Raw genomic sequence first — 12,060 nt, 5'->3', positions numbered from 1 at the left:
CATTTCTATGTAGATATGATTGATGAGCAGCAGCAACCTTCTCCAGCCCCATCATCCATTCCTCCTTTGGAGGATGATAATGGTATGTTTTTAATGTTTAGTAATTGTTTAGTAAAATAGTAACTATTTAACTTTAATTTTGATTATATTACACATGTAGGCATCATAGGATCACCTTACAGTACTATTGTTATTTCATATCCTACCCTTCTCGATAAAGGTCATATTAGGGCCAACATGATTTTATTCACTTGAAAAATGCCTGTGGCAGAGATTGCAAGAATAAACACTTAACCCATTAACAATTGCTGAAATGTCATGACTCCTGACCTTTGCAGGCTAACCTATTCAGTGGACAATGGTAACCATTGCTTTTTGATACTTCTCCACAATGATTCATTGTGCTATGAATATATGCCATTGCAAAATCTAATAAACATAGCACATTATACATCAACATTAGTCACATTGTTTCCATTGTTCACCACTTGCTTTCTGATTATCCATTATGGCAATGGATTCCAGCAAGCATGCTTTTGTCATCTCATTGCTTCCAGAGTGAGGAATGTATTCATTGGCCACTAATTGGGCAAAAATATCCTTTGTCAAATGCTGATACTACCAACCTTCCAAAACTGCAGTGGCTTAAATATCACGATTAACAAAGGGCAGCATGACCTCTTGCATGACTTCCAGAATGTCCTCTATTTCAATTTAGCTAGTCAGACATCTGCCAATGTAGTTACTATGTGTGGGTTTAATCAAAACATGGTATGATTTTTCCAGATTTGCAGAGAAGGGTTGCTGAGGTGGAGACGCAGGTTTCCAGCCCAGGAATTAGTAGTGAGTATTTATCTACCAATAATATTGATGAATTAAACATTGCTGATAATAATTAAGTACACTAACTGTAATATCATTGCCACAGACATGTCTTTGGAGCAAAGAGTAAGGGCTCTGGAACAACATGTAGCACTCTTGCCATCCCCTGAAACTTGTACGTATTGTTTACAAATAGCCATTATTGCATGTATAATTCCACATGATGGCTAGGCGAGTAATTAATTGTTTATTTTGTTCTGTTCTCCATAGTCAGAAAGTTGCAGGAGGAGGTTGAAAGCTTGAAGACCTTGCTTGCTGCCCACACTCTGGCCACTATGGCAAAATGAAGTTTGAAATCTGTATATGTTATTATTAGGTTGTTGTTTTGTTGTTTGGTTATGATGTTAAATTAGTTTGTTAGTATTTACTGTTGTTTATAGGGTTTATGGTTTGCAAAGTTATTTCACTTACAAAACAGTGATCACTTTTTTAAGTGTTCACATTGACAGCACTACCTATATTCCCAGACAATGTGGAAAAGAGGAGATGCACTCTACCAGAGGTATTATTTATGTTGTTCTTTTTCAAGCTGTGCCAAACTCTGGTCAGGACATGCCACAGGCCCTGTTTCCACAGCAAGGTGTCTTCTACAAAAAGTTAGCACTTTGTTAGGTCTTTACGTTGACTGCACTACCTATATTCCCAGACAATGTGGAAAAGAGGAGATGCACTCTACCAGAGGTATTATTTATGTTGTTCTTTTTCAAGCTGTGCCAAACTCTGGTCAGGACATGCCACAGGCCCTGTTTCCACAGCAAGGTGTCTTCTACAAAAAGTTTGCACTTTGTTAGGTCTTTACGTTTACCGCACTTCCTATATGCCCAGATAATCTGGTACAGTCTACTGAAGGCAGTGCAGACACCTTGTTTCCAGAACAAGGCTGTAGTGACTAATTTTGCTATGAACCAAAGAACTGTAAGCACTTTGGATAGGGCTCACAGTGACTGCACTACCTCAAAGCCATGTCTGTACTAGATGGTGGATTTCTTGATGTGATCACACTGTTCCTATTCTACCTCAAGTGATATGTAATGTTGCAATTAAAGCCACACTTGTGTAGCACTTTGGATAGTTAACACAGTAACAAATGTAAGATATGTAGCAATTTAAGCAACACTTGTGTAGCACTTTACATTGTTCACACATTGACAAAAGTACTTCTATGCCAAGTGAATGTATAGAAGAACTACTGCACTTTGTGTACCATACCTTTTTTTTCTATAAAAAGATTTTCGTTAGATACAGTGCTATAAATCCAAGATTTGTGGAGCACTTTGCATAGTGCACACACAGTGACTGAACTACCTCTATGCCAATGTAACTTCTACATATGTCTATCAAAGATGATACCTTTCTTAAGCTCATCACAGATTGGCATTGTCTGGTTGAGACCAGTCAAAAACCTTGATTCTACATAAATGATCAGATCATTAACTGCTGCTATGAAAGGTACAGATAAGGAACATGCTGCTTACAGCCAATTGAATTTTAAAAAGCACTAGTGCACTTTGTGTGGCACACATTTTGTCAAGGGCAAGCCATTAGTAAGTACCAGTGCTACAACAGTAATAATTGTGGAGCACTAATTTGCATAGTACACACACTGACATCACTACCTTTATGCCAAGCCAATGTTTACATATGGCTACCAGAGGTAGTAGAATACCCTCTTCTCATTAAACATTGGCAATTTGTTGAAAAAGCATATGTTCAACAGCAAGGCTGTTACTTTTTCACTTTGCTATAACTGTACGGTTTCTAGATCACTTTGCATAGTGCACACAATGACAGCACTACCTCTATGCCAAGCCATTGTTTACATATGTCTACATATGTTTATATATGTTTACATATATATTTATGTATATATACATATATGTGTGTGTACATATGTTTACATAGGTGGTAGATTATTTTGTTATGATCATACTGTGTCAATGTGTGTTAAACACATTTTACTACGTTACATGTTATTCCTATAACGGTAATATATGTTGAATACCATTATGTACAACATTCTATGTTAATCTCAGGTAAAGACATGTCACATACCTCTATATGTCTTCTTAACACTATATCAGAGGTTTGACAGGGTAAATCATGACAAGAATTTGAAGTCAACATATGCACTTTTCTATACAATGAAGTGTTGATACAACCATGTTACCAATACAAATGTATATAATTTTTCCTTTTTAAAAACTGTTAGTGATGCAGTTTTGTAATAAAGTTAATAATATTTTCCTGTCAAATTTTTACCCACATTGTGATTTATTTCTAGTGCATTACAAATAGTACAACAGTGTTCTCTACATCCAAATTAATTTGCTTAAACTAAAGTCTTCACTAAAACAAACATAATACATCAAAATCCTGCAGCAGAAAAGAATAGAGCAAACACATAGCACAAAACCAATTCAACTATCTATGCATTACCATTTATTACAGCTAAAATCCTAAAATTTCTGACATGCAGTAACTAATCGTACTGTTATTTCTTTAATCATGGAGAAAAAGGTACAGGCTTCTTTATTACTCTTGGGGCCCGGAACTTTCTAGAAATATCCAAGGCAACACTTGGACCGGGGTTGACTGGTTGCTCTTCTGAACACTGTGAGGTTTTGTTTTCTTTTGCGCATGCATCTAATTCATTTGTTGGAAGACATTGTTCTTCACAGTGTACATTATCAGCAACCTTTCTCTTCACACGCCTAACAACCCTGACTGGTTTTGACTGTCTCATTGCACACTCCTCCTTGTATGTATTTGTAAACTCTTTTAAAACACCTATTAACTCCTTGAAATTAGACCTTGTTTCTTCTAGATACAACTTTTTCCATTGCATTTCTTCCTTAAAATGATCATTACTGTTTTCCACTAGAGTCTCCACATTTTTCCTTGAGGTTACCATCAATTCACGACCCAACAATTCATAATTTGCTTTTCCAGATTTTTTCCTAATTAAAGCAAGCCTCTCCGAGGGGGTGAGTGATGCAATTTGTCTTGCAGAGTAAGTTTCTGAAAGTATAAAATATGAAAAATATTTGTAAGTTTCTTGCATTTTTAAAAATTCTTAAATTTAAAAATTATTTAAAATATCATTACATATATAACATTGTTGAATATTACAAAATTACATTCAGATAAGAATTTGTTAATTCATTTATGAATATGATTTATAGAAGCTAACATTTATTTTTTTGTTAAAAATCCCCCACCCCAAGTCAGAGAGGAAGAGCAGAAATAATTATGCTGGCTGCAGAATTCAGCCATGTAGTTCAGGCCTGGGAAGTGGTGGGGGTTTGTGCATATCAATAATGTCCCTTGCATAGGAGGTAGAGGAGAGGTACATCTGCATTTGAAATGCCAGCCCACATCTCCCTCCCCCTTTAAGGAATCATGTTCCTCTAGTTCCAATCCCAGCCTGGCTGGCTATTAAACAAAGGAAAATGACATTTTCCTCTGTCCACATATCTCCCCCCCTTCCCATTGCTGGAGAGGAAAGGGGAACAATGAACAGAAAGGCCTTCACCAGCGACACCTCTGTCCAGTCACATACTCTCAGCCTCAGCCACTGCTGGCTGCAGAATTCAGCCATGTAGTTCAGGCCTGGGAAGTGGTGGGGGTTTGTGCATATCAATAATGTCCCTTGCATAGGAGGTAGAGGAGAGGTACATCTGCATTTGAAATGCCAGCCCACATCTCCCTCCCCCTTTAAGGAATCATGTTCCTCTAGTTCCAATCCCAGCCTGGCTGGCTATTAAACAAAGGAAAATGACATTTTCCTCTGTCCACATATCTCCCCCCCTTCCCATTGCTGGAGAGGAAAGGGGAACAATGAACAGAAAGGCCTTCACCAGCGACACCTCTGTCCAGTCACATACTCTCAGCCTCAGCCACTGCTGGCTGCAGAATTCAGCCATGTAGTTCAGGCCTGGGAAGTGGTGGGGGTTTGTGCATATCAATAATGTCCCTTGCATAGGAGGTAGAGGAGAGGTACATCTGCATTTGAAATGCCAGCCCACATCTCCCTCCCTCTTTAAGGAATCATGTTCCTCTAGTTCCAATCCCAGCCTGGCTGGCTATTAAACAAAGGAAAATGACATTTTCCTCTGTCCACATATCTCCCCCCCTTCCCATTGCTGGAGAGGAAAGGGGAACAATGAACAGAAAGGCCTTCACCAGCGACACCTCTGTCCAGTCACATACTCTCAGCCTCAGCCACTGCTGGCTGCAAAGCCATGTTCCTCTCTGACCACATATCTCCCCCCTCCACATTGCAGGAGAGGAATGGGAGAAATAAAAAGGAAGGCCATTGTAATGACCTTTCTGTAGAATGTTATTCAGTGTTGTTGGGGGGTGGGGAAGAATGTGGCCATACAATGCTGCTGGGCTAATGAGACAAAATTAAATGTGGAATGTAAGGGGTTTGGAAGGGTATGAAATGGACTAACCGCTTGGTTGAACAGGCTGTAGATTCGGAAATTCTGGTTCATCTGGCTCCACATCACCAGAAATTGCCTGTTCAGGGACGCACTCTCCCATTGGCACCGTATCATCTTGCTCAGAGTCAATTACAGTCATGTCTTCATCTCTTTCTTCCTGTACTGAAGTCAAGTTCAAAACAAAGTGTTCTTGAACAGCATCTGCAGAATTAAAAAGGGTTGGTGGTACAGTAATTTCTGAAACGGCTTTGCAACATATATTATTGCAAACATCTTGAAATTTGTACTCGCCAATACATAGGATGTTTTAATTTTTTGCAATAATCTTACCTTGAGTAAATAGATCCTCAGATGACACATCAGGTGTTGAGCTAAGAGGTTGCGTGTTGGGTGGCATTTCTGTAGGGTTGGTTTTTTTCTCAAACCTTAAAGCATTTCCCCCTGCTGCTCTTTTCGCTTCAATGCTAGCGTCTCCAGCAAAGACGTCCTGTAGTTCATGGAAAAATGGAAAATCAATAGCTCCCATCCCACTGGTTTTTGACATCTGAAGAGATTTCTTAAAACCGCGTTTCAGCGATTTCGCCTTCGTTCTGCATTCCGAAGCAGAACGATTAAATCCATGTTTACGTAGTTGAGACGCAATTTTTTCATACACACAGATGTTCCTGTGGTTTTTGCTAAGTTGCATCTGCACTGTCTCTTCTCCCCAAATAGCAATCAAACATCTAGTCTCTTCTACTTTCCAGCTAGCGCCCCTTCCTCCAACTTGTGTTCTTTCTTCCATAGCTAAATTAGTTTCAGGGTAGCCAAAATGAGGCTGGAACAAGCACAAGTTGTCTTCACCTCACCTCAAAAGTGATTTCAAAAATGGCTCTGGAAGTTGTAGGCGGAAATGGGGGAGGGAGCAAGGCAGTAAAGGTGCTAATTTCTCACCTTTGAAGCACTGCAGCAATGTGTCCCCATGGCAACGAGAAGTAGCCCTTTCCCGTCATTTGTTATGCCAGCCAGGCATGGACCAAGGATGCTGGAAACAGATACCCATCCCCCGCTGCCCACCGCTACTGCTTGCTACTCCCCCTAAAGGCTTGTCTTGTAATACCAGCAAAACAAAATTTCTTAACCCCCCCAAACCAAACCTTCTTCAGGCCTCAGTTACAAATAGAATTGAACTGGCCAAGCAAATAATATGAAAACCCTCCACCTACAGCTTAACTTTCCACCCTCTACCGTCCTCAGTAACACTAAAATAAAACATCATCCAAAAAAAGTATCATGATTGATGGTTACTATTACTAGGTAGCACAGCGGAAATTTATGACTTCAGAAACAAATAAATGTAATATTAGCATCACACAGCATAGGGGGGGAAAAAAAGCCGGCAAGCGCCTGTCAGAGAAGGGCCAGCTGAGCTCCGTTTGACAGATGCAGCAGGCGCTTAGTTAACAGGGGATCCAGGCGCTTGAACGATTCAGGGAACGAGCGCCTCTGGCAAAAATAAAATATTAAAAAAATTAAAACGAGTCCTTACCTTTCTTTTCTGCAACAAGATCAAGGCTTGAGCAACGGACAAAGGAAAGATGGCGGCGGTCACGACGGATGGGGACAGAAAGGGCAACTCCCCCAGGGACAGCCCCCATCGCGGTCCGCTCCTCCCATCCATCTAACACGAATCCACGGCTGTCGTTCCTATTTAAATACTCCGGTTCCTAACTCGAATCAATGGAAAACTGTAGGTTGGACCCTAGTGTTTTTTTAACACGCGTTAAATGAGGAAGAATCGATTTAAAATTTTATCCCGCTCTACGATTCGATTTCTAATGGGGACGAATGCGGGTTGCTCTAGAACCGTTCTAGGTATAAATCGAATCCTAATAGGAACGGCACTCCTTGAATTCGATTCAGAACGCGGGGTTTCACCTAATGGGAACATCCCAAATGAGATGTTGGCTACATTCAGTGATAAGTTATACTAAAACATTAAGGCAAATACACCTCAGGTTTGCATCCATCTTCTGGTGGATGGTGCAGATGCAAAGAAGAGACTGAAAGCGTCCTCTTTAGGTTAACCATAGTCTAGCAATGAAGTGGACAGAGTGCAGGCCTCCTGATGTAGTCACACAGTAACTCCCATCAGCCACAGCTAGTGGAAAGGGGTGCTGGGAGTTCCAAGCCAGCTTTGCCCTAGTCTGATTGATCATGTCATCTGAATTCCATATCACACAGTAATGCTAACTTAAGCTTTGTTAAAACAAGCTGGTTGCACGACCACTGGTTTGAAGCTGGATTGTTTTAAGGAAATCATAGGGCCCGAACAGACAGGCCAAAATAAAAATGCTTCGGGTCACTTTGGAGGTATGCTGTTTAAATGACACGCACATCTTAAGAGGCCAGAAGCTACGCCAAAGCTGTGCTCTAGTCTGGGTCACAAGGCATGCTATGCTTTTAACTTTTGTATACAGTTGGCTTTTCTTAAACATGATTTTTTTATATACAGACTCAAGCATCCATGGTTTGAAAATGTCCAAAAAAAGTATAATTTTCAATATCAAACCTTGATTTTCCATTTTTTATAAAGGACACCATTTTGCTATGTCATTATATTTAATGGGACTTCAGCACCCACGGATTTTGTTATCCACAGGTGGATCCTGGAACCAAACCCCAGCGTATAACAAGGGTCTACTGTATTTTTATGTGATTTTATATGGTGTGTAGATGATTTTGTTTTAAATTTAACTAAGATTTTAAATGTTTTCGTCCGTGAGCATCCTTGGATCTTTACAGGGAGACAGGCAGCATATAAATAAATAAATAGATAAATAAATAAATAAATAAATGATTAACCTAAAATGGAAATTACATCTGAGCTCTTTTGCAACCCTGTGAGAGGAGGAGACAGGAAATGTACGGAAGCAAAGAAGACTAAAGTCTTCTGTGGCTTATCATGCAAAGTTGCAATACAGGCAGGCAGGGATATTATGCAGCCTTTCCAATGTCTGCTGGACTGTGACTCCCAGAATTCATCACTACTAGCTGTGGTGGATGGGCTGCTGGGATTTGCATTCCAACAACATCTGCAAGGCCTCCCATTGTCTATTCTGACTCAGTGTCATGTCTGCAGAAGGCAAATTCACCAACGGAAGACTGCCCTCACTTCAGTCCCTAAAGTTTCTTTAGATCTAAAATTACAATTGACTGAGTAACAACTGCTGTTACTGTTGTATTGGACACCATGACTCCTTTTTAGAAAGAAACTGCTTCAACCAAATGTTGCAGATCTTGCATCTTTGTGATACAGGATGTAGAAATGATTGGATGTTATAATGATTAACTTTGTATTAGAAAAATCTTTGGCATTTATTGATAGACCTGTTCTTTCAAATTGTATTCCTGTGATGTGAAATTTTTAAGTGAGGGTCAACATTGCTGGATCTTGCATACCTTCGCAGGTGCAAAAGGATTTCTACTCCAGTGCTGGAATGAAGTAAGATCATTTATTTATTTATTCAGAAGTAAGATCATTTGTTCAGAAGAGAGCCAGCATGGCATAGTGGTTTGCGCATTCAACTATGACTCTAGAGATCAGGGCTCGATTCCATGCTTGGTCAAGGGAACCCGATGGGTGACCTTGCACAAGTCACTTACTCCCAATCCCATAAGGTACACAAAGTACACAACAACAACAAGATCCTCTTAGTTTAATTGGATGTATTTCAAAATACTGTAAACATACAGGGGTAGCTGTGTTGGCCATTTAACAAATACAAACAAAAATCCATCAGTGATACCTTTATTGGCCAAGTATATTGTGCATTTCGGTTGGCCAATAAAGGAAACACTGATGGATTTTTGTTCAAAATACTGTGTTCAGCTGGGGTGGGACTTATGGAGTCCTCCAGATATTGTTGGACTGTAACACCCATCAGCCCTAGCTAGCACATCCAATGGTGAAGAATGCTGTGAATTGCAGTCAGCAACATCTGGAGGGCCACACAATTTCTCACCCTGGTGCATGGGGACTTGCAGACTTTTGAGGATGAACATGAAAAGCAAAGCAGAATGCTACCAGGTCTGAAATAAGGGAATGAATGTCAGGAACTAGGGGTGGTTTATTGTTCCATATGAGAGGCTTTTGAGTCCCTGGGCTTTTTCCTTCCTTTACTGCTTGCCCTCCTGTCTGCAATGTTTTATCCTTAGAGGCAACAGCTCCACAAAACAGTTTGTAGATGGTGTGTGCTCCAGCCTAGTGAACAGACTGGCACCATATGAGTTCATGGGATGCTCTTCAGAGGGTATCAATTACCAGGACTCCAGGGTAGCTATTATCTATTATTATCCTATTATACGCTGGCATTCATTGAAAACTTAGACGCTCCATGGGAGGAAAGGAAAATGAGAAGCCAGGGGTGTTTCCTTTCAGAGGACAAAGCAGATAGGTTATCCAGATCCTGGAAAAGTTACTTTTAAAACTAAAAAAACTCACCTTTTGGGGAGCCATAGCCTAAAAAACCCAAAACATTTCTAGGTTCTGGGGTGATATGCCAACTATCTTCTAACATAGTCACAAGACTCTGCAGACCGCGGCCTAAAGCCTTCACCTACTTCTTGGGTTTTATGGAAATTCTAGCTATGCCATCCAGTTACTGTTTACATTGTTAGCAGGTGTGGATTCCAAGCTTTTCTTTGTTTTGGAAGTAACAAATCTCTAGCCCCTCTAGAACTTGAGACTTAATGCAAAATGTATCTTTGGCCTGGTATAGACAGGCCAAAGTAAAGCTGCTTCGGGTCACTTTGTAGGTATGCTGTTTAAATGATGTATGCCTCCTAAGAGTCCAGAAGCCGCGCCAAAGCCACGTTCCAGTCCTAAGGATAATTTAAATAGCATACCTCCAAAGCGACCCAAAGCAGCTTTATTTTGGCCTGTCTATACAGGGCCTGAGTTATTTGGTGAAAGTGTTTTGTGAAAAATGATCTGCTCTTGCCTGCCAGGTACTTTCAGCCAATGATTTCCAGAGTTTGAGTATTTTGGGGATTAGACGTTCTCCCCAGCCGGCTGAATGTTGAATTCTGGAAATGGGAGTCCCAAAAAGTAACATTTCTAAACTATGGATTGAAAAATATGCTTGCCTAGGGCAGGTGTGGGCAGATTTTGGTGGACTGTCACTTCCATCACCCTTCATTATTAGCTATATTGGCAAGGGCTGCTGGGAGATGCAGTCCAACAACATCTAGCAGACCCCCAGTAGCCATAGAGAGAAGACAAATGTAGAGTGATACACTCACATAAAAAACTTTCTTGTTTTTCATTTTTCTTTTTTTTCATATTCACTGGTAGAGAAGGAATGGCTACCCATTGAAATCATCTGTAATTTCTAGAATTAAAGTTTATTGGTGGCTGGGCAAATATCTTCCCCACAAATAAAAGATGATAGCAAACAGAAGGGTTCTTTGCAACTCCAGCTTTATTTCATGCCACAATCTGATCTGTCCAAGTTTGCAAACATTTTAAAAATTACACTGTTAATAAAAAATGAAGGTGACTGGCGGTGAGGCTGGGTATGGAAAACCCCAAAAAACCCTGTAGAAAATAGTGTTCTGAATTCTGAGTGATCATGCTTTTTTAGGCCTAATGGCTTTGAAATGGTTTGCAATGCTTGAGTAATGTGCCATTAATAGAAACTAATGGCAGAAAATGTCCTGCTGATAGCTGAGAACTCTTGCACTGTAAAAGAAAGCATACTTACCTTACCCATACTCTCTTTAAAACCTTCCTGGGCCACATCTCCGACGCCTATTTTTTGAAGAATATTCTAGTGAAGGGGTCAGAATCATGCCACCCTGTAGCTGGCAAAGAATGCTGGGACCTGCAGTCCAACAACCGGAGGGTCACAGGGTGTTCACACATGGTCCAACGTCATGCACAGCCTAAAGCTCTTGTAGAATGTGAAAAAAGGGAAGTGGCAGGGTTTGGAAATGGAATCAGTTCATGCTGCAGGTTGAACTGAGAAACTGACAGATAGCGATGACTTGACACCGAACATGATATATCAATGAAATAGGCTTGATTTTTCTGAGCAGGTTTTCTGCTTCTGATGCTGCCTACACACTGCAGAAATAATACAGTTTGACAGCACTTTAACTACCATGGCTCAATTATATGGAATTCTGGGATTTGTAGTTTTGTGTCCTTTTCTGTCAGGGAGTTCTGGTGCTACAACAAACCACAAATCCCAGGACTCAGTAGCACTGAGCTATGGCAGTTAAAGCAGTGTCAGACTGCATTATTTCTGTAAAGCAGATGCAGACTGTAGGAGTGTCGCTTTGCTAGCTAAAATGCTCTGCCTCAGTATTTGCAACGTATATAGAATTTTATAAAGATCTCAGGCTCTCTTGCTTTTCCTTATCCAAAGGTATGTGTGGAGCCAGAAGCACTTTCCCTGGAATGTCTCCTCACTCAAGAAAGTAGGGCAGGTCAATACAGGTATAACTCAGTTGAGGAAGCTGATGCATTCCTGGGAGGCACCGCTTTAATAGAAAATGTGGTACTAGAGCCAGAAATAACACAGAAATCACAGGGATAGGTTCCCGCACCACACGCAAAAAGAGCAGATCAACATGTTTCAGCAAACTTTTCATTCAAAATTAACAACGTAAACATGTGAAATGAAACGGTCAAGTCAAGGAAGTCTTGCAGAAGTAAACAAAAGCATTTTGAATCTTCTAGAGGCCACAT

At 40.4% G+C, this 12,060-nt stretch overlaps 1 long non-coding RNA gene across 2 annotated transcripts; it reads right to left on the bottom strand.

The window, feature by feature from the left end:
- Positions 1 to 3,567: 3,567 nt before the first annotated feature.
- On the bottom strand, positions 3,568 to 7,228 carry LOC149323041 (uncharacterized). 2 transcript variants are annotated; one of them, XR_016280044.1, is made up of 4 exons: positions 6,856 to 7,228; positions 5,658 to 5,814; positions 5,337 to 5,528; positions 3,568 to 3,900 (listed from the first exon to the last, which is right to left on the bottom strand). It is a non-coding gene; the product is annotated as an uncharacterized LOC149323041 (long non-coding RNA). The 2 variants fall into 2 exon arrangements; XR_016280043.1 differs by lacking the exon at positions 6,856 to 7,228 and having other exon boundaries at positions 5,658 to 6,580.
- Between the last annotated feature and the right edge of the window lie 4,832 nt (positions 7,229 to 12,060).

Source organism: Sceloporus occidentalis, unplaced genomic scaffold (assembly GCF_023333645.1).
Source record: "Sceloporus occidentalis isolate IW3139 unplaced genomic scaffold, rSceOcc1.0.p SCAF_1, whole genome shotgun sequence".
Lineage (NCBI taxonomy): Eukaryota > Metazoa > Chordata > Lepidosauria > Squamata > Phrynosomatidae > Sceloporus > Sceloporus occidentalis.
The sequence above is the reverse complement of the archived record's forward strand: the minus strand, read 5'-3'. Positions and strand labels throughout refer to the sequence as shown.